This window comes from Pteronotus mesoamericanus, unplaced genomic scaffold (genome assembly GCF_021234165.1).
Source record: "Pteronotus mesoamericanus isolate MK-2021 breed Mesoamerican mustached bat unplaced genomic scaffold, CSHL_Meso_final scaffold_31, whole genome shotgun sequence".
NCBI classification, from domain to species: domain Eukaryota; kingdom Metazoa; phylum Chordata; class Mammalia; order Chiroptera; family Mormoopidae; genus Pteronotus; species Pteronotus mesoamericanus.
Window position 1 is genome coordinate 334336 of NW_026555312.1, and position 23520 is coordinate 357855.

The following is a 23520-nucleotide window of genomic DNA, read 5'->3' on the forward strand; positions in this document are numbered from 1 at the left end:
TCAGATTGGTAATAAGGTAAAAAAAAAAAATCTGAGTGATTGCCTGAAGACAGCCAAGCCTCTTAATGATATGAGCTGAGACACCTTTCCTGGCAAGGCGGGTGGAAGGCTGTCCAGGATGCTGAAGGGATAGAAAGGATCAATGGGAGAGCAAAAAGATCTGGGCCTCAGGATCCCGGCCATTCCCCTGGAGTCTGCGTCTCTGTTACCATTTCTGTGACCTTTCCTTTTCTAAATAGGGATGGAGGGACAACAGATGCAACCCTACCTCTGGGATAATAATTGTCCGTTGTCCCAAACGTTTTTCTTGTGGTGCAAAGGGTCCATCGCCCTGTCATGCTTCTTTTGCAATCTTTCTATCTAACTTGTGTAATCACACATGACCCCCCTTGACAGTGAAGATGAGTAAAGCCGTCTCGGGCTGCAAGGATGGGAGTGCAGCAGGGGGGGACACTGGCAGGAGACAGCTCAACGGCGATCTTATCAATTTTTCTATATCCTAAAAAAAATCACAATGCTGCTGCCACTTATACTTTTTACATGATAATAAATTGCAAGTCATATTTGCTCAGAGATTTGAATGCCTTCTGGCTCTCTTCCTCTTTTTGGTATGATTATCTGTCCTGGCAATAAAGTCCATGTCTGAAGTCTTGTGATTATCTCAACCTCCAGCTGGCACGTTGTGAAAGTCACTCTTTTGGGGGATATTGTTGTAGCAGCAGATATGAAAGCTTTACAAAAGTTTCTATATTTTTATGGTCATTTATGCTTTGGATCCACCTGTGGATCTGATGCGTGTTTTAAATTTCTTACGTGATTGCTCAGATGCCGGTCTTTGGGAACCCTCTAAGAACTCTCTGTGCAAAGTCTGGTCCACAATATCAAGATTGCGGGCGCCACTTGTTAGAAATGCAGAGTCTCAGGTCCCACTCCAGGCCAAGTGATCAGATCTATATTTTAGCAAGATCCCCATTTGGTTCACAGGCACATCAAAGTTTGAGAAGGCCTTTAGGAGGAGGGAATCTCTTAGCTGGGTTGGTTGGAGTTAATTGTATTGACATTCTTTGGTGCAGAATACCTTTCTAAAGTTGGATTTAGTTGACCCAGTGCTTGAGTAGGCTCAGAGAGATGCTTTGCTTCTCTTGCACAGTTCTAATGAGAAAGGGCTAATAAGTCCTCCAACAGCTGGAGCCATTTTTCAATCAAGATCCAACATAAAAAGACAGCAGGCCAGGCACCAAGGCCGGCCTGCCAGAGCCGTTGGATTAGAGCTTCTAAGACAGCTTGAGAGAAAGTACCAGTCGTTCCTTCTGACTTTATTAAACTTTTGTGTGGTGGCAAAGTTTGTTTGAACTTTACTAAATCCTCCAAATAAAAGACTAGCTTGGACCATCTGGTTCTCTAGGATGAAATAATTTGATTCAGGTCAGGCAATTATCAATAATTGTTTTGGGATAGTTAAGAATGGACACTCTTTGTCCCACCTGCTCTGTTTTCCCTCTGAAAATACTTTTTTTTCACTAAACCTTTTGGTGGAAAGTTAAACTAAGAAAGTTAGTTTTATTTTTACATCTTGATTTGAGTATCTGATTCTATCTCATTTAATCATAGTATAACTTTTCCTTCAAAATTCATTATTTGCTCTCCCTAAACAAATATACACAAACCTGCCTTGTTTTTTTTTTCTTTGCTTTCATTATTGTCTACATTTTTGCTGCCTTTGAATTTGTCCTTTACTCCTTTCTTACTGAGTTTCAGATCCATGATATTTTGGGATTCTCTTCATCATATTTAATTTTTCTACCAAAATATTTTCCTATTTTTCATTTCGATTAGTCTTCAGACCTAACCGAAAAAGCACTTATTGAAATGGTTAAAAGGACTCTTTTGTCGAGACACATCCTGATGTAATTTTAAATAGTTCTTTACCTATATTCAAGAAACCCAATTTTCTTCCTCAGACTCCTGTGTGTTGGGGTTACTTTTTCAGGTGTATCCTCTTCTGAAGCTTTCTATGTCTGTGAGTGAGAACAGACAGAGGCCGCTGCACTTCTGAGCTCCAAGCCCGAAGTTCCCTGATGATCTCAGGAGCAAGCCTTGTAATTCTGCCAAGTCCCTCTTTTTTCTTACCTGAAAAGTGAGGCAAGTGTCATCCCCTTGTCCTCAGGAATGTGAGAGAGCTAAGAGCGGGCAACAAGGCCTTTGAGCTCTTTCTCTTCAGAGACAAGAGCCCTGAGCCCAACGTTTATCATGATGCCTCTACTCTTCATCTCCTGGTCCCTTCATTGAACCAGGTATTTCAGCACATGGAACCCATTATAGTTCTCTACACACACCAGCTGGTTTAATCCCTCTCATGTTTGTGTGTGCTCTTCTTTCTGTGGGAAAAGCCTTTTCCCCTTATCCACACTATCTATGTTTCAAGATTTTTTGTCAGCATCACCTCCTTTGAGCATCCTTCCCTGATTTCCCCAGGTCAAGTTCACTACCTCTTTCTTTGTAACCTAGTATTCATGACACACTTCTTCATCATTGAATCTACTACCTACACGGTGTTTTTTCTTACGTTGCTTATATTTTTCAAATTCGCTTCTCTGTCTTCTCAACTCAATATGAGCTTTTGGGAGTAAAATAATGTGACTAATTCATGTCTATGTTTTCAGTGCCTGCCTGGTTTGGCAAATGATTTTAGAATAAATGAATGCATGGCCTTCTAGACCACGCTGCATTTGATTGTTTTAAAGTGTTTTGGATAGAGCTCTTTGGTTGCAAGCAACAGAAAAAACTTGAACTTGATTAGGCAAAAAGGGGAGAATTTGTTGTAAGCGTTCCAGGGCATCTCATGAAACTCAGAGGGAGGAATGCAGCCAGACTCTAGGACCAGAATGGAACTGAAAACTTAAAAGAAATAGGGATCTCTTCATTTCTCAATTCTGCTCCTATTTATTCATCTGCCATCTTTCCTCCTCCTCCTTCTTCTCCCCCTCCTCTCTCCCCTTTTCCCCCTTTATCCATCCCCATGGGTTTCTCTGTTTCTCATTTGTTATGTGTCCAGATATTTACAGAGTTTGATAAATGTTCCCTTGGCTCCAACTCCAAATACTCAGTAGAGAATCTGATTGGCTTAGCTGGGGTCAAACATCAACCTCTGGACCACTCCCTGAACTAGCCAGGGACTAGCCCAGGACTAGGTCACAAGGAAGCAAAGTTTCAAAGGAAACTTCTACTTTAAGTTTCTACTTTTGTGTACATTCTCTCATTCATTCTTTGCTTCCCTGTGGAGATAAGGATAGACTGCTTTGCAGTGGCACATGGAATGGCCTACAGACTGGAAATAGTGGTTGTAGGAAGAAAAGTTGGGAGACTGTCAAAATAATCCCACATCTAATCCACCATTACACCCTGTTGGCTTAGCCTATCATAGACCTCTAAGATGCACCAATTTCTCTCCATCTCTACCAACCACTCTAGTTTAGCTGGCCTTCTCTCATGTGGATGCTGTGATAGCTTCCTAACCGGTCCATTTCTATGTACTTGTCCTGCCCCATCCACCTTTTAGACACTGCAGTTGGAATGATCGTTTTGAAATTAAAATCTAGTTATGTCACCCTTCAGTTTCTTATCACTCTTATGCTAAAGGCAAACAGCCTGTCGTGAACTCATGTGGCCTGATTTCCATCTACATCCTGCAAATACCTTCTCTGAGTCTTTTGAAGGTGCAAAGCTTCCTCCCACTTCAGGGCCTTTGCATATATCTTTAATTCTGTCTGGCAGACTCTTCTTACCATTCTCCATCCTTTGAGACTCACTAATAGTCATTTTTTTCAAGGAAGCAATCACTGATTTCTTTAATTTAAGCCAAATCCTGTTGTTAGAGTTTTCAGAGTCCTACATGCATCTCATTACCATGGTTTTAATCAACCATTTTTTTTCTATGATTATCAAATAATGTCTGCCTCCCTTCCTGGACTGTAAAGTCCACGAGGAAAGGAATATATCTTTTGTGCTCACCATTGCATTTTCAGTATATATCTCAGTGCCTGGCACTCAATAAGTATTTGTTAAACAAGTAAATAAATGAATAAGTGAATGGGAATGAGAACAGTGATGGGGCTCTAGGAATGGGAAACGGGGATGGACGCATGCAAGACTTGAGTCCTGACTTTTCTACCAATTGGTGTGAATTATTTTGGACCATCTCCTTAGCTGTTTTTAGTCTCTACTTCCTAACTTTTAAATGGGAAACAATACCACTTATCCCCAAAGGGTAGCAAATAAAAGAATGAGAGAATGTACGCTCAAGTGCTTTATTAAATTAAAAAAAAATGCAACCGCCTACCAAGCAGAACTTATTTCTATTTTATAATTCAGGAAACTTGTCAAAGAGTCAAGGAAGCATGGAGTGGGGATAAGAACTTAGTGGTCCTGGCCTCTGGGTGGCAGTGGATCGTGCAATTCTCCCACTGCAGCGGGGAGAGGCGCGAGTCAGACACATCAGCTTTCCCGGCTGCGACGGGCCACCGCCAGGGTTAGGCGAGGAACTCAAGGTGGGAGGGATGAGTGTTACTTTTGTGAGGCTAAAACTGTGATATTTTAATAGGTCCAATTTTTGATGAAATTACTGAGGCTTCCAGGGCAAAAGACAAAACTCTCGGGAGTTACTTAACTGGAATTTCTAGTTGTTGAGAGGATTTTACTTCCACTTATGGAAGAGAATTGAAGTATTTATTATTGTGAAGTTCTGATAACAAGACATTTAAAATGTGAAATTTATAATCTTATTGTCACATTCAGCATTAAATGCAAATAGGTCTTGAGTGTGAGTTAAACAAAGGATTGTATATCATTTGAAACCCCACCCTTTACTACTGTACTGCAATTATTGTTGTTAGTGTCCCCAAGGACAGGAGGGCATATTCAGACCCTCTCCCTTCTTTCCCCTGCTTGCTCCCACCCTTCCTTCCTTTCTTCTGTTTTCTTCAATTTCTTCTTTTTGTATTTTATCCAGTAAGATCTTATTTACCCAAAAAGGTCGGTGCTAGAAGTAGCCAAGAGCATTTCATTCACATGTTATCTCTTGAGGATATGGTGACGGTTTTGCATTAGGAGGTTATTAGCCAGGGGATTTATTGGCCCAGCAAACGTTTATTGAGCTCACTTACTTTGAATAGTGATTTGAAGAGGAAGGCAAAGGCCAAGGAAAATGAGGGAGATGAGAGTGGACAATGGCATCCACCAGGAGAGCGATGATGGTCCCCCAAACCACTATCACACGGAGCAGACCTAGAAGTATAACCTCAATGATCATAGCTAAACCTTTTCCTCACAGACTAGGCATTGCTCTCAGTGCTTTTTAATTTTCAAAATGACTTATATCATGGATCCTATTATGGCTCCTAGGTGTTAAATGAACATGTGAGAAAACTGAGGCACAGAAAAATTAAGCAATTTCCCTAAAATGGCTCAGCTAACAAGGGTGGGGCCGGGGGAGATTTGAATCCAGGCAATCTGACTCTGAGCCCATGTTTGTAACACTGTTCTGTGTTGCCCTGGGTATAAACCACATCCCTGAGCAGTGAGAATATAGGGTCCTTTTTGAGAGAGAGAGAGAGAGAGAGATTAAGGAAAGCAAGAGAAGTTCGGAGACCAAACCCTGTCAGAATAAAACTGCTAACCTAGTTTTTGAAGTGAGTGTCATTCTAAGCAGCTTCCCTAGCTCAGGCTTTGAGAAAGTCTGTCACGAGCCACCTGTACTTTCGACCTGGAAATGGGCACGTTCATTATCCACCCAGCCTTTGATTTGGAAGAGTAATGTGCAGAGACGACTATTGGGTGGCTTCCACCTGCCAGATTCTCTGGCTATATTTATAGTCATGTTTGTGCATTAATATTTTATACTTAGCTAAATTGTGCACATTGCATTTGAGACCAGGTTTGCCTTGTTTAAAAACATCCAAATTGGGATTAAGTATTCAAGCTGTAATCTCTTTAGTGGGCGTCTGTCCATTGGATTTGTATGACATAGAGGGTTATTGAAATACTGTAACTTCAATATTTTTTATCCTCTACACAGAAATTACTCTTAAGTGAATTTAGAAACTAAGAAAGACATTGGACAGATACCAACGAACAGAGCAGCTCGCATTATTTTTGAGGCCAGTTATAGCAGGGCCTGCATCTGTGTAAGCTTTTCCATCTAGATTCTTCTTTAAGCAGTAATATGCTATGCTCCTTGCTATAGGATAGTGAATTCCCTTGGGGTTTCTAATTTCTCCCCTCTCCCTGTTTGTAATGGTGTTGTTCTAAGTTGATACAGTTTCCCCCACTTTTTACCCTTGAGCTGTAAGAGAATTTGATTCATCCAAATCTAGAGTATTTCCAGGAATTTGGCAAGGGTGGAGTGGGCTGGGGGTTAGGACTGGTGACTTGAAACACATTTGTATTTAATTGAAGAGTGTGCCATTCTAGTTAGTATTCTGCAAATATTGAATATGAATAATCAGATAAGACACTTATTAGTATAAAAAAACAATAAATTTTATTTTTGTGGTACATTAAAATCAAATTCAGATAAAAATTTAAAATCATAGTATATCTAGAGTAACCATTTGATAGCTATGTATAAATCTATTTTAGAGATGTGCGAGCACAAATTAGGGAATGCCAGAGCAAGCTGATTTAGGCTGCTTTTTCGCTAACATAAATAATGCAGAGTGCCACAAATATTCAAGTACACTTAACTGAACATAATTAAAATATTGGAATACATTTTAAAAATAAATAATTAAGTAGTTGGAAGTATCTGCAATACAAATTCAAAGTGATAGTCATATGGTGATTATATTATGCAGTTTACCCAGTACTTTTGCTTTTAAGGGTCCTAATAAAATTTGCATTTAATAAAAATTGTGATTCTCTAATGTTTGAGGATATGGGCAGATTCTATTTCAAGCACAACACACAACCCTTGTCTCTCGGATCCACCAGCAGATGGACTGGGAACGACACTGTCAGCTCGGCTGAGCAGCTTGTTTGCTGAGACACCGCTCACACCCATTGTCATGGTTTCAAATGCCACGTCAGGAGTTTAGCCGGCCTGTCTCCCTTTCTAGATTGTCACCTCCTTGAGGGTAGTGACAATCTCTGTATCTCTGTATACCCAATGCTGGATATAATGCTGGCAAGTAGCAGGTGTTTAATAAATTTTGTGAAATTAGTGAATCAGACCAAAGAGTGAGTATTTCTACCCTTGCTCCATGTTCTCAACGTAGCAGTAGGCCAGGTACACTACTGCTTGGGAATTTGCCTATCCCACCCCCTGCCCCCAACCTGGGGAGCTCTTCTCCCAGGCATAGACAGCTCACTCTCTCACCTTCTTCATGTCCCTTTCCAATGTCTTCTTCTGTGAGGCCTCCTCCGACTACTCCATTTGAAATAAAATTGCTCCCGCCTCAGTACGCAGTTTCTAGTTCTGTTTGTATCACCCTATGAGATGCTACATAGTTTACCTGTTTATTTTCTGTACTCTCCTATCACTCTCGTTAAAAAATGTTAGCTCCATAAAGGTCAGAATTTTCTGTTTTGTTCACTGCTGTATCCCAGCTCACAGCACAGTATTTGACCCTAGAAGGTGCTCAATGATAACTTGTCTTATGAGTTAATAAATGAATGAGTTGAAGATGGACAAAAAGGATTGTCCTGAAGTAAAAGGCTAATGCGTGTGAGTAGAGGACGCATTCAGTGTTTTAGGGCACACAGAATAAGATCAGACACATGTGCATATTTTTTTGCCTCACCTGCCATTGATGGCTCGTCAAGTGAAGATACAACCTAACTCAAAATGCTTGTCCAATGTTCCATCAATTTCTCTGGAGATCTGATTCTGCTTGAAGCCTTGGCCCAATAAAGAACACCTCCCTAATCTGTTCTGGCCAGAATAGATTCTTAGTCTTCCTGGGGACATTGCTCAGCAGTTTCCCCTCAAGCTGTTCATTGTCCTTGTCCTTGCCTTGTGTCCTTCTCACCCTTGAACTTCTTGACAGCCTTGAGACCTCATCACAGCATTATCCCCATCCCACACCCAACGGGTCCATGAGCACTGAGGCTGCTCAAAAATTCTAGGTCTGCTGCCCCTGTTTGATATTGAGCAACACTGTAGATTAACAGCAGTTGCAAATTCCTTGCCATACTCTGTTGTTGAGAGGTGATGCTGCGTCTAGGCTGGTTTTGTGACTGGCTTTGACCAATAGATTTACGGTGGACATGACTCTGTGTCAGTTCTGGGCCTCACCTTTAAGAGAACTGGCAGCTTTTGCTTCCTTCTCTTCAAAGCTCTGAGCTATCATGTAAGAGGTCTGGATTTGCCCTGACTTCGTGTGTCTCAGTTGGTTGGGTTTCGTCCCACAAAGCGAAAGGTCATGGGTTCGATTCCTGGTCAGGGCACATGCTTGGGTTGTGGGCTGGGTCAGGGTGTGTGAGAAAGGCAACTGATTGATGTTTCTCTGTCTCTCTCTCTCCCTCCCTTCCTCTCTCTCTCTCTCTCTAAAAATAAATAAATAAAATCTTAAAAAAAAAAAAAAAAAAAGCCTGGCTTTCCTGCTGGAGAAATGAGGAGAGAGACAGGCCCTACAATGATCCCCAGCTGCCCCAGCCTTGTAGCCATTCCCAGCAAGGCACCCGTCCTATAAATGAGGCATCTTAGACATTCTAGCCCCATCTGCTGTCCAAGAGACGGGCCCAAGTGAGACCATCAAAACTGTCTAGATGAGCCCTAGCCAACCCACAAATTGTGAGAACTAATAAATTATTGCTTTAAGCCACTGAATTGTGGAGTTGTTTGTTACACAGTAATAGATAATTGAAATAGTCAAGATATAGAACTTCCTTGGGCTTTTATTTTCTTATCTGGAAAATAGAGACATACCTCTGCTCATGGGGCTGCTATGAGGCTATATGTAAAGCACCTAAGGCAGTGCCTGGGAGACCTGATCATTCAGTAAAGGTCAGGTTCCTTCCCCTTCCTGGCCCTGGGCAGCGCCTTAAGCTCCAGGCATGGCCCTCCAATTTCATCACTCATCAAAACTTCCCTCTTTTTGTCCAGCCATTTCCTTTTACAATTTATTTTGAAGGAGACTACTTAACAAGCTCATCCCAGAGAGTATGGACAATAGCTTCATTTGTTAGTGCTTCAGGGCTATTTATGTTGAGAAGAAGGCTCACTAAAGCAGAAATCTCTTTCCCAAGGGTTAAAATTTTAGCTGCAGATTTCAGGCTCAGTGACGGAGTGCCAGGATGTAAGAATGTGGGAGGAGAGTTTTGGGGAGAAAAACTTGCCTCTGGGAATCTCTCTGACTTCCTTGTTTGTAAGTCTTTAACTTTAGGAGAAAACATAGCCCAGCTAAAGATTCAGCCATACTCAACCCAAGGGGAGCTTCTACTTTTTTCCACCCAGTAACCATTATCTGTTTTACTATCAGGCACTGGATTATTCTTATTCTTCTCTTAGCTCTAAGCTCTCCACAGACTGTTCATTTTTGCAGAATGGTGCATAACTGGAAAGGAACTTGAACTTCATGTGGCAGCTCCTCTCAAGTATTCAGTTGTGAAACGAACAATCTTCCCCTGGGTGTAAAGGAAGTAGGAACGGCAGAGGCTCGGGTCCAAAAATGACCCACCAAGTCTCAGCCAATTGGCTTATTCTTTTAGACAAAATTTTTTTGTTGTTGTTCAGGGATACCAGTTGTGTTTTAGAGAATACATGTAATATCTTTTCATTCCTATCCCTCCTTTTATTATAAAACCAATGTAACAATATTAAAGAAAACTTTTCCACATCCAAATAGGAAAAAAGTTCCCTTGATAAAGATGAAGGTTTTTTCCAAGTTAAGTTAATGCTATTCAAATCTGATATAATTGTGAATAGAATAGAATAGAGTAGAATGGAATGGAATGGAATAGAATAGAATAGAATAGAATAGAAACAGAATATTTCTAACATTGATTCTGTTTTTGTTGTTGTTGGTGTGAAACATGCATAACAGAGGGCAGTGAAATGCCCAGAAAATAACACAAATTTAGTGAACCTTATTCAGTTAAAATTTTTTAGTGAAACAGGTACTAATGACAATTGAGGAAACTGGGAATGGTTTGAAAAGGTAAAAAACAAAAGGAAATTAATAACATTATATGAAAGAACAAATTGCAAAATATATGGATAATGCACCAACTACGTAAGTGGTCACGAATAACTATAAACTTAGTTATGCCTAAAAGCATATTTTTATATCTATACATAATAGAGAAAAAGCTATAAATAGATACATTTTCTAAGGTCATTTCAACTTACAGAAAAATGTTTTGGTTTTTGAAATCAAACTATTTTGTTGTTTAACCTCAAACTTCTGTTAAATTGAATTTGTAATGGTTTGCAGATCTATACATGGTGGAGCTTGATGGCTTTCTCATCAGCCTCATTGTTATTTAGTAAACAAATGCTGTAGCCTTTTCATTTCCTTGCCTTGAGCAATGTAAAAATCCTTTCCTCCTATAGAGAGGTGACGAGGGAGTGTGATGAAATTAGGCTACCTGGGTTTAAGTCCTGGACAAGTTACTTAATTTCTTACACCCCTGTTTAATCTCTACAATGTGGGGATTATAATCTTGTCCATATCTATCCCTGTGGATAATTCCTGCATGAGAAAGTAACACATTTGAAAGGGGGGAGTCTTACCACAAGAATGATTTTGTGGCTGCTGATTGTCCCTGTCACTATATTAATATGGAAGGTGTATGGTCGATGGTAGCTCACCATGTAAGGTGTTCCAGGCTCTCTAAAAGCTTTCATTCTGCCACACAGCCCAGCCAAAGCGAGCTGCTCAGTCAGTGGAGGGTTTTCCTTGGAGCTAAAGTGAATAATTCCAATTTGGTAGATGGACCAATTTGTCAAAAAGAGATATTTCAAAAGAGATGATTTCTCTTGGCCTTGGGACTGTGAAGGGCACATAACCAAAAGCTTTTATATTAATTATTTTAAATTAGAAAAGTGAAGACTAGTAAAAAACATAATCATGCAAGACAACAAGTTACCCATAGGTAATCACCATGAAAAGTTTCCCTCTTTAACTCTTATCATAGTTAGCATTATAATTTTAAACAGTGTACTTCTATCTATTGATCTATGAACTTTGGACCACATCTATTGACTCCTTGCTATGGAACATGGAGTATTTAGAGCAATTGCAGTATTACTCATTCCCATCCTCCACTCCATCCTCAGGTTTTGTTAGTTACATTTGTTTAGTACAAAGAACATCTTTGTAATTTTAATTAATATACTCATATGTTAAAACTTCTAGTTTTTGATTTATTGAAATTAGACTTCTATTTATTTTCTGCTGTGAAAAATTAGATTAATTTACTTACATGGTCTTCTACCTCTCCTCTTTTCTCTCACTTTTGATAATGTTATTTTCACCTTGCTAAAGTTCATATTTGCACTTTGTTTTGTGATCATTATGTTTTTTTTACTTAGTTTGTGATACGGTTAATAAAATTAAAAACTAACAAAAACGGTCCTATGATTATGCAAATATTTACTACAAACCAAGGAATCTGTTGTTAGACCTAAATAGAAATAAATTAATCCTGGTCCCCAGCCTATTTTCCTCAAAAGAGAATATTCTCAGATTGTTAAGGTGAAATGGATTTAAAAAATTTTTAAATTTTTTTGAATTCAACAAATATTTATTGAGTGCCTACTATGTGCTAGATAGTGTTCCACGTGATTGGGACACAGCAGAGAACAAAACAAAGGTCCCTGCCCTGCTGGCGCTCACAGTCTAGCATTTACAGCTCCTGTGCCTGCGCACTGCCTGTGACCCCAGGTAAGTCAGGGCATCTCTCTCCTCAGCTATCCAATGCGGGAGTAAGCAGGCCCCATGCAGATGTGGGTCACATGGAGATACCAAACAGACATCACCCCCAACCCACAAACCAGACAGGAGATGAGGCTGGAAGGTGACTTTTAATAATAAAGTACAAGGGGCAAAGACAGAGGGAGTGCAGCCGGTGGTTTGGTGTGCCGCTGCTCCAGGGCCTGGGCTGGCTACACAAACTGCAGCTGCTGCTTCTGCTTCTTGGTGGCTGCCTTGCCTGCAAGGTCCCTGGCCTTCTCTGTAGCTGCCAGTGCCATCTCCTTTGCCTTCCCCTTGGCTTCCTTCGCTGTCTCAACAATAGTTTTGGACGGGGCCTCACCTTGCAGCTGGGCCAAAATGTTTTTAAAACCCTTCATCATCTTGGTCACATTGCATTTGAGCTGGGTGAGATCAAATTCTGGACAGCTCTGGAGATGTCAAATAAGCTAGAGGAGACCCAAGCTCCCAGTTGATTTCCACCCATCCTCACACAGTGTACACGTGTCCCTCCACCACCATCAGCTGGGTGTGGTTGATGTTCCAGTTGAAAATACTCATGGTCTCATTCTGTGGGTCCACAATGGAATCCTCTAGGATGTACACCAAGTGAGCAACAGTGGTAGGAAATAGTCACTTGGCTTTGCAGCCCCGCGGGGCAACCTGTTAGTTTTGGTCAGGATTCTCTGGGACAGGAGCTTCTGGTCAGAGGTCATGTCCTGGTGCATTATGTCTTCTCTCAGGTCAAGTTTGCTAGAGGGATTCAGGTACCACTGCCAGAAGGCAGCAAACACTTGGGTCCAGGAACTCCAGAGTGTGCTAAATACTTTACTATCTTCCTGGCCAGGGTGAGATCAGCACCCATGCAGCTTCAGGGGTGCATATTTGGGGTGGGAGTTGGGGGAGGGGGCATGCAGAAATGGGTCTTTTTTTCTTCATTTCTTTTTAAATCATAATGCTCATCATTTAATGGGTTTTTTAAATATAAAGACTCATGTAGTGTCTTTGGTTCCGAGAACTTTCCTTGTGTTACATCTTTTGTTATCTCCTCCTTACTGTAGTCTCTGTCTTATGCTTCGAGAATTCCTATTACTCAGTTACCCTATAACTCTCTCCTTTTTTTTCTCATATTTACTATCTTGTCTTTTTGTGCCATATTTTGAGAGATTTCTTGGAGTTTGCTACATCTCCACTTGTTATCTATGACACATTCAATTATGCAGACTGTCCATTGAATTTCTTATTTAGACATTATGCTTTTCTAGTTCAAGGATTCCTTTTTTTTTTCCTTTGAGCATTTAAGAAAAATAACATCTTGTTTTTGGTTACTGAATCCATTGTCCTCTTGAACATTTTCTAATAGTAATTAAAATTTTAAACAAAGTTATTTTCTCTTTTCAGAATACGTAATCTCTGTTTCTTGTGAGGTAAATTGCCTCCCCATCCTTTTTATTTCATAATTTATTTAAATATTTAGTAATCCTTTTGCTGTGTCCCCATATATAGTCTTAGGACTCTATGAGTCCTCTAAGAGGTTTTAAAAGTTGGTTTTCATTTTAATGATAATCCTTTAAAATCAGTTGCAGATTCTAAAACACTCCATGTGGCAAGCAATGTGAGAACCTGCATTTGCATTTGTGCCTTTCCCTTGGCATCTGTGTCTCCTGTTGCCCAAATAACATCAGAACCCTCTGCATGGATGACAGCTTGCACAGGCAGACTGGTCTGGGGTGGGCATTGGACGATATCAGATCTTCACATGGTGCCTGGGCTCCAGTTTGAGAAATATGGCTCCAGTGTGTCTCACGTATAATAAGGTGACCATATCATTTATTACTCAAACTAGGACATTTTTAAGCATGAAAGGGAAACTATTAATAATATGTGGGGATTATAATATAAGGAACTGTCTGGGCAGTCGGGGATGATCGGTTATTCTATTCAAGCTGAGAAGCTTTCTTCTTCCAGTTGTCTCCCTGGCAGCTGTGACAGTAGTCCAGAACTGTCTCCAGCTGGAATCTGCTCCTACCGCGCACAGTGCCCAGTCCCAATAAAGGACAACTCTCCAGGCAAATTGTTCTTTTTCTCTAGGGAATTTTCTCTAGGCCTCACCCAGAAGGCAAAAGCCACTAATTGTTATCTGATCTGCAGGAATGGGGCGGGGGTGGGGAGGGATTGCCTCATTGGTTCAGCTGTTCCAAATGTAGTTGTTTTAATTAATTACTCTCATGATTTCTCACTCCCCACCCTGCCATCTTCCCCACCCCTCCAGCTTTGCATTCGTTGACTCTGAGCTTGGAACTTGTCCAGGACTTCCTTACATTTTCCTCAGTTCTCATTTCACCATCGTTCTAGTTATATGTGCTTTCTGTCTTCCAGAAATACTTTCATTTCTAGTCCGTTGATGCTGCATTCTATTTTTCCTGAAGAGTTTTGGTCTCATTATTTTCAAGCATTTCTTTTCTATCATTTCTTTAGGATCTTTGGAGGAAGGAGAGACAGATATCTGTGGTCAGGCCACCATCATGAACCAGATCTCCCTGTCCTATGATTTTGAATTTGAACCTGAATACGGATGTCTGTGCTCTCCTAGCTACGTACAACACTTCAAAGTAAACAACAAAGTAGCACTGGAAGGACCCAGTTAGGAGCTACCCTTTTTTTATTCTGTCTTCTCCTTCCCTAAGTAAACTTCTAACCCAATATGTTATGACGGTATCAATTCTCGGGAGAAAATTTTAACTACAACTCCATTCACTCTCCAGTTCACTGCCTTTAAAGATCATACCTATCCTGAATTAAAGAGGGAATAGTTAAGTGGTTTAAAATAGAAAGCTGTCTCTCCTAATGTCCTTCAGACATGTAAGAAAAGAGCCAGAAGTTGAAAAATATATATATATGTTGAGAAACTACCACAGTTTTGGGCTAAGTTGTGTAGGTAATATGAACACGTATAATGTAAGATTTTTGTCCTCAATATGCTCATTACCTAGCAGAGTGGCAAATATATGCAGGGGAAGTTTGGATACAACAGGAACTAGGTCACATCAATTCAGGACCTATGTGCTGGGTCCAGTGGCCAGCCCTCCAGGGTTGTGATTTCACATGTTAAGAGCTCGCTGTAAGTGTGGAGGCTCATGGAATGTGGCTCAAGGCTGTGAGACAAACTCTGACCTTTGAAGTACGAGGAGGAGCTGGATTAGTGGGGAAGAGGGGCTGAACAATGTAGGCAAAGAGGATGCTGTGGCCAAGAGCCTGGAGGCTTTTGTGTACTGTGTTTGGTGTGTGGCTTGGTTAGGTGAGCACAGGTTGTCCATGTTGTACCAGGGAGGGTAAAGGTTAATTAGCAAGAGGATTGGGACCTTGTGAAAGTCTTGGAATGTGGGCTAAGGTATTTAAATTTTAGCCTAGCCCGAAGATTTTGAGGTGGAGTACATGATCAGGGTTGTGTCTGAGAAGGCTACAATGCATTTAAGAAATTTTTATGAATCAAAGTTGTGAAGGATGGGAGGAGAAAAGGATGGTGTGCCAACCAGATAGAATGATAGCTGATAATCAATTATACTCATGGTATTAATAAAAAGAAGTTACCAACTTAGGTTATAATGTTAACAGGAAGCTTTGGGAAGTAAGATAGATGACAATATCAGCAAATTACTTAGCAGCAAGATTCTCTTATTGGTAAGTCAAAAATTTTAATCAATTTAAGAATTAAAATAAACTTTCAAGTTTCTTGTGACTGCCTGAGCATTTTAAGACTAACAAATATGGATTTCTTCTATCATATCTGGGAGATACTCTAAAGGAACTTGTTCCCAAAAAGAGAGAGAGAGAGAGAGAGAGGGAGAGAGAATTTGGTTTAAATTATTTAATGATGCACAGTTGGGTTTGATCACCATATTTATTATGTTATGATGTCTCATTTATTAGAAGAAAATAGGCTTTTGGCAGATGACAGGAAAATGGGTAAGGCCCATGTTTTAAAATGGATTTTAAAAGCCTTGTTGTTTACCTTAATTACAGAACCTATAAAGAGATAGAAGAACTCAATCATTATAAATTAAGTTCTTCTGGGATCAAGATGAGGGTTCTGTCTCTGAAAGCCAAGATCTTATTAGCTGTGGATTTGTAAAATTAGGTTTGTGAAAACTCCAGATGGGTTGAAGTCCTTTGCTCCGAGGCGATTGCATGGAGACAAAGATAGGGTTCTCCTCCTTAAGGAGTTTACTATCTAGCAGGTGTATATAAGCCAATTTTATTATAATCTCTGCATGGAATTATTCTCATGCTGAAGGCAAATACTACCAACAGGGTGGTTAAATAAAGAAACTCACTTGCCAGCTCTCTTTTCTTCCATCTGATAAGAAGTGCAGAAGTCTTCTTGTTGATTTTCCTGAAGCCTCTCCTTCCTGTCCTCTTCCTTGGTTACAGGCTGCTCTACTTTGTTTTGTTTTGTGTTTTTGTTGACACACTATTGGATGGACTCAGGCCTAAGGAGGTAGGTGGCTGACCTTAGTTTCACATCCTGCCAGATCTCATGGAGGTTTGGGTCCTTCTTGGATAGTTTATGAATTTGTTGAGCAGCCAGCCAAAGCGGGTCCTCCGTTTGCAGCCATTGTTGCACTGGCTGGGAAAGCAAAGCAACGGCAGCCAATGGCACCACATGCAAATTTAAGCTTTTGAATACAACATTGTGTTTCCTTGTCCAGAATTCTGGGCATTTAATTGGCACTCAGAGCATTCATTCATTCATCCATTTATCAACTAACAGTTCAGCATCTATATGTGCCAGGTACCAAGGACATATAGTGACCAAGATACAATAACATCTAAAGATAGCTTTCAGTAAGTGAAGAAGGCAGGTGGATTCTGTGTAGTGAATATACAGGGTCCAACACAAATAATGCCCCTTTTTTATAACAAAATCTTTTATTACAAAGTCATAAGCATGTAATTCTGTAACATAACTATATCATACTCAAGTACACCATATGACATTGTAGGTGAAATATTCAAATTAAAACTATAAATTATTAACCCCATATTTTTACCCTACTAACCACACTCAAGCGGGTATTGCTTCTGCTGGGCCCTGTATATTGTTTTTGTCTATCCAGCATTCTTTGTGCACCCCTTTTTTTTTTTGGTAACAGGCTCCTCCTTGCTATGGGAAGTTCTCTTTTCCAATTCCAACTGGTCTGGGGAGAGCACCAATTATAGTAGTTTTCTTCCACCCCTGTGACACCATAGAAATTTGGGGGCAGGTGACTCAGACTTGACCGCCAGACCTGTGGCCATAGTTATTATCCCAGGAATAAACCTGTAAAGTCAAGGCAGGCCAATCACATTAATTCCCTGAGGGTTAATATGTGGTTGCCGGGAGAAAGCTACTCTGTTTTCTCTGAGGTCATTGGGATGATGTAAACTCAGTACCCTCCACAGTCAGACTCTCCCCCAACCCTGCCCGCCCTCCTGCTTTCTACTGCATAGAGGGTGAGGCCCACACAGAGTGCAGTAGAGCCTGTAGATAGAGAAATAGAATGAGTAGAGAATGTAAATTGACCACATACTTTGAGGCTAGCTCTACCCTGGCCATTGCAGTCACCTGAGATGATAAGCTCCATTTCCCCTGCTAATTTGACTTGCTTTTCCATTGCACATAGCCTGAAGAACCCTAACACACACACAGTGGGACACTTGCTGATTGTAGTTAACATGGCTTCTGGGGAAACCAGGCCTGATCTGGTCCTGCAGGATGAAGGAGGACTTTCTGGAAGCAGTGGCATTCAAGCTGAGGCCAACTAGTGTTCCAGGAAACCTGGAGCTGGAGGAAGGGGGAGTGTGAGAGGTTTAAGTGTTTCAAGGGGGAAGTACGTCTCCTGTGAATACCTGGAAATAAGCAGTAATGGTCTATTTGGGGAATTACAAGGACTCTGGCATGCCTGGAGTGAAGAGCACACAGACAGCCTGAGGCCAAATACAAGTCTTGCCAAACAGTGTTGGAACAATCACTAAAACAAGAACTGCCCTACGTCCCCACGGAGCAGAGGGAGAAGAGAAATATGATTTATGCCCTCAAGGAGGCTATAATTTCACCAGGGATATTGAACACAAATATACACAAAGTCACAACATACAGCTACAATAAAATACCATACAGAATCAGTGACGGTAAGGCGGGCAGGAAATGCATGAAAGTTTTAAGAGAAAGGTCATCGGGGATTCCAGACAGCAGGAAACTCTAGGACTGGACATTAAAGAAAAGGCAGGGTATGGGTGGATGGACAGATATCAGGTTCAGGGCAAGGGACCAGTAAGAAGACCAGCTGGATGGTTCGGGGGTTGAGTTAGAGAATAGTAGGAAAACGTTTGGAATAGTAGGTTACAGTCTGTTGGTGGAGGGCTTGAATGTCTAGTGACTTTGGACTTTATCATGAAAGCCACGAGGAGCCCTGAATTGCTTTTGAAGGTAAGGAGGGATGAGAAATAAGTCATGTTAAGGAATGATTTTGTGGGGGTACGCAGAAAGGCCTAGGCTAATTGGAGGCAGAAGACTGAGTATATTTGATCAAGGCTTGGACTAGACCAGCAGCAGGGACAATGACAAAGGTGGGAAAGCAGGTGCTTTGTGAGGACAATATAGATGGGCTTGAATCCCTAGGTGTGGAGAAGGAAGAAGGATGAGCCGGGCTGCCTGTCTGTCAGGAGGAATGGTCTCTTGTTACCCCGAAGAGAATGAGCTCTCCCACTACACTTGCATCCAGAATGTTCAGGCACCTTCCTTCTTGGGGGAAATATGCAGCTGTTGCCTCAGCAGCAGCAGTAGCAGCGTTGTTGGAGAAGGACAGCAGTGGATGACGGAAGTGATTATGCAGTGAGGCATAACAATTGAATCGCTATAAGTTACACCTTCCGTGTCAATATGCAGAACTGGTTTGACTGAATTCAGTGAAAAGAACACCTGAATTCAGGAAGACAACACATTTTCTGGTGTGTTAGCATGACACCAAGGACCCTGTGTAAATAAGTTTACTTTTCTTTTTTCTAAAACAACACTTCTATTGTTACCCAGGCAAATCAGGATAGTCAACTGGTAGAAAGCCAGGCTAACAGGGCCAGTTTACTCTAGCTACCCTGATGCGGGTCCGCTGGACCCCCTAGATATCCTTCCCCCACATGGCATTTAGCTCAACAAGTGTGTGTGTTGAGGGTCTATAAATGCCTTGTAATGTACTGGACAGAGTTGGGGATATAGAAATGGATACAGTATGATTCCAGCATCAGAGTGCTGAACACAGTCAGAATGAGCATGGGCTTTGGGGATAGGAAGTCCTACTTTCAAATCTCTGCTCTGCCATTGACTAGTTGTGAGACCTTAACTTGGTTAATCCTGTTTTCTTACTTATAAAACGGGGATAATAGCATTTTTGATGATTGTAAAAAACGAAAAGAGACATTTATATGTAAAGTACTTAGCATAATGATTGATGCATATGTATTCAATAAATGATGCCTATTTATCATGCAACATGGAAGGCAGAGTTCTAAAGTATGTGTATGATGGTATGGAAACACAGAAGGGGAACAGTTAGCCTGACTTCAGGGAATTCGAAGAAGGCTGCCTGCAGAAGAGGACATGTGCGTTGAACATTGGTGGTGGGAAAGGAGGAGTGAAGAGAGGAGGAGAGAAATTGCAGGCAAAGGAAAGAGCAGTGCCCCCTAACACACTGAGGCGAGCCCAGGGCCAATTCGGCTCACAGCTGGAAAGGCCACTCCTAATGCGCCATCGTCCTGAGAGTGAGCCCCACTTTCACCCTGGCTTCCAGAACCCACAGAGCACAGTCTTCCCCCCATGCTATGTTTCACACAATTGTCTGTACTTGGGAGAGGAGCAGCTCTGTGCTCGGTCCCATTCTCCTCAAAACCACAAACTTGCATGGGTCTGTCTTTCTTACTTGTTCTCATAAAATGTGGTACTGACTCCTGAGGGGTAGAGAAAGATTGGGAGAATTGCACTAAGGAATGTCCCCCAGTTGTCTGACGTGGTTTTTAAAAACCGGAAATTGGGCAATTAGCGAAATGTCCTGGTACTCGCAGGGCAAGTCTTTCTCTAGTCCCTGGAAGCATTTCACTTCTTTCATCTATTGCTGTTGATGTCCTGTAGAAGGTTGCTTTGGGATCCCATTGTTATGCCTGAGTTCCAGATGGGGCAATTAAGTATGGACAGTCAGACTGTTATTTTAGTTGCCTTTGGAAAGAAAATTTACAGTGCTTGCTTGTCCTTTTCAATTCTCCCCCAGTGGAGCCGTTCTCCCTTCACCTTGGAGGAGACAGAGCCTCAGTGGTGGAGGGAGCTGCTCACTGGGCTGGCGTCTGCAGGGGCCACGCATCCCTCTGGATGAAAAGCTCAGCGGAACTCTAAGTCATTATCGTGATCAAGGACGAAGGGAACCGTTTCAGCGTGTAAATGCAGATGGTTTCTTGGTTTCTGTGATAGATGTGTTCCCGGTGCCAATGCAGCAGTGTGTTGAATTCTTTTTAAAATCTGAAAGACCTTCAGGCTCTTCTCTCCTTTTCTTAAATCCATTTCCCTGTTGAGATGAAAAATGTAATACTTTTCAGCTTACTTCAGACTTTCTTCAAAAGTATTTCTGGAAAAGGATCCTTCATGTGGAGCATATGAAAACTGTCAGGGGATGGAAGAGAGCAAGGTTTTAAAAACACATTAATGGACAGCCATTATGCTGTAGGGAGTTCCCCCAGAGAGCAGAAAAATACAGGCTGGGGAAGTCGGGGGGAGACAGACCACAGAAGCTATGGATTAAGGGAGGAACAGCGTCCAGAGATGCTAAAAAAACTGGATACATAATGAGATAGGAAAATAATGCTGGCCAAGATAAAGAAGACTGCCAAGGTTTGCCTTAGGAGAGTGCTTGAAAACATAAGCTTTGGAGTCTGACAGACCAAGTTCAAATTTTGACTCTTCTATTTGCTAGCTGCGGCACTGGACAAGTTAACTTTAATATGACTCAGTTTTCCAGCCTACAAACTAGCCATAAAAATAACTTCCACAAAGGGTTATTGTCCTAATTAAATGAGATGATGTATGTAGTGTGTCCATCTTATTCTCTGGTATGCAGTATGTTCAATAAATGCTACCTTTATTATTATTATTATTATTAATTATTAGCAGCAGTGGTAGTGTTATTGTCACTAACACAAGGGCACAGATAGACTCACGGACTGTTTCTGAGGTAGTGGCCAGCTCTACTTCCCGTCCATGTGTGTATGTGCATGCACTTTGACAACCATGCTGGCGCTCTCCTCTCTTGATGGCAGTGGACTAGCACATGCAACCCCGTAACTGGGGTTCCCTCACATACATCCAGGTTCCTCTGTGAAGTGCTTGCCAGGGCACTGAGCCGCTCACGGAGGCTACTTGTGTGCAGAGGGCTGTGTTCTATTAGCAGCATAGGCTCCAGGAAGGAGGCCCTGGGATTCATTTTCATTTTGTTAGTCACCCTCAAGGGCTGTGAAGCTGTGGGCCGGAGGTTTGTGCTATGAGCAAATGTGAATCATGGACAGAGTATGAAGGAAAATGAGCAGTTTAAAAAAATCTCCAGAGGGAAGAAATGGTGAGCAACTTGGTTTCTTTTGAATCCTCCCAACTCAACCTCTAGAAAAGGTGTCATAAACCTCTGCAGGAGTGACTAAGAGCTGGGACAAAGGCAAGTCTGTTAGGGAAGTCCCTGTAACTCCAGGAGCAAATCTCTTTTTTCCCCTCCCAAATAACGCAAGAACATTACATGGCATTAACAAGTTTCCCAGGACAGGAACTTCTAGTTTATTACTTGCTCACATTGTCATCAGAAATTAATTTTGTCCCTGAAAGACAAATTGGCTGGTAGCTTATGAAGTTAAATGGAAAGAACAAGTGCGCATCTGTTTCTTCTGCATTTTGTCTCCTTGGTGTCTTACATATAAATGAATCAGAGTGTTCAAACTTAAATTAAGATCTTTGGCTAGATAAACAGTTAAAACTGGTTCCCATAGCTACCTCTCACACATAGCTGTGATTGCATTATAATCCCCTAGTAATCAGCTCTAAATGAAAGAAAGATGATAAGGGTGCTCTTTGCAGTTTTCAGTACTGATTTTTATTAGCTCTCAATCAGTCCGAGACTGGTCTGTCTTTCATCATATTGTGGTAGTGTTTGTAGAATCATTAGAGTAATAAAGTGTAAATCTTACTGAGGTGCATTTTTCTTGAGGTGTTTTATAGAAGGAAAACTCTGAAGATTACACTGGCTGGTACAAGAAGGATTTGTTTCTGAGACGAAAGTAGGAATGTAATGTATGCTATATTCATTTATTCTTCACCCGAATCAAAACCTAATGAATTATCCAGCCCAGGCACCACAACCACCACAAAAACCTCTTGGACTTAGGCGGCCAAGTATTACCATAATGTAGATTTGCATGCATTTAGCCAGTTCCGAATTTGCCTTGTTATCCTCCAACACTCTTCCCGTGTAAAGCCCTCACATTACAAACGCATTACCCACAAAACCGCAAGCTTTGCTATTCCCAATGTGATTTCTTTAGCAAACTCGTGTAATCCAATAAAACATCATGTCTCACCAACACTGAAGTATTTACTGCGGAATAAATTTCAGCATAAAAAGTGATCTTGCCCCCCTTCCTTCTCATATATCACAGAGTGACCCGTCCTTTTCGGCCTCATTTGGGTGGGAGACCGCTAAGCGGGGGGAAGTGGCAACTGGAGATGGCAGCCCTCGGATGCTGCCCTGAATTTGTTCTGGATTTTTCTAGGCCCGTTCGAGAGATGGTGGCATGAAAAGAAACTTAAACTGACGTTCCCCAAGCGTTGTAGGTTTTTTCACAGATTTTGCAGGTACGCTACATATTTGCAGTTAACAGAATACTTAATCCTGGCATACCTTTCCTTTCCCACAGGCTTTATTATAACTGGAGCTTGTTACAATGCATCACACTCTCTGATACCTATAAAAATGCCTGCTTGTTTTAAATGTTGATGTTTATGCATTTTACATTGATATCAGGCCAAAAGTGTCCCTATAGTTTAGTGACAGACATGTATGCTCATCTACAGGGTAAGAAACAATATAATGTAGCAGTATGTAGTCCCTGAAAGAGTCTATAGAAATGTGGTAGTTTTATATTTAATTTTAAGCTACTATTTTTTTAAGAAAAGGTTTTGCCTGAGATAATTGCTACAGTTCTCATAACCACATAGTGATAATATGCATCTTTGCAATCAGCAGAATGTTTGTAAGATCCAGGTAGCCACAGAGTTAGGTGGTGGCATTGTGAAGATTTTCACAACTTTTTTTTTTTTTTTTTTTTTTTGGTTTATATCATCATATGTAAGAATATGTGTGGGATTTAATCTGGACATAGAATTTCTAGAAAACAAGAAGTCACTTGATTAGGGTGGCTTGAGGTAACAGGAAATCTTGTTTTCATTTTTTTATAAAACCCTTATATAATCCTGAGAAAGACCTCATATGTTATTTACTATTTATACTGAAAAATATAAAAGCCTGAATTCAAGAACTGGTTCTCTTTT

General features: G+C 41.1%; 1 pseudogene; it reads right to left on the minus strand.

Moving 5' to 3' along the window:
- Positions 1-12103: 12103 nt before the first annotated feature.
- Positions 12104-23520, minus strand: part of LOC129085749 (PRELI domain-containing protein 1, mitochondrial-like) — a 124778-nt pseudogene continuing 113361 nt past the window's right edge.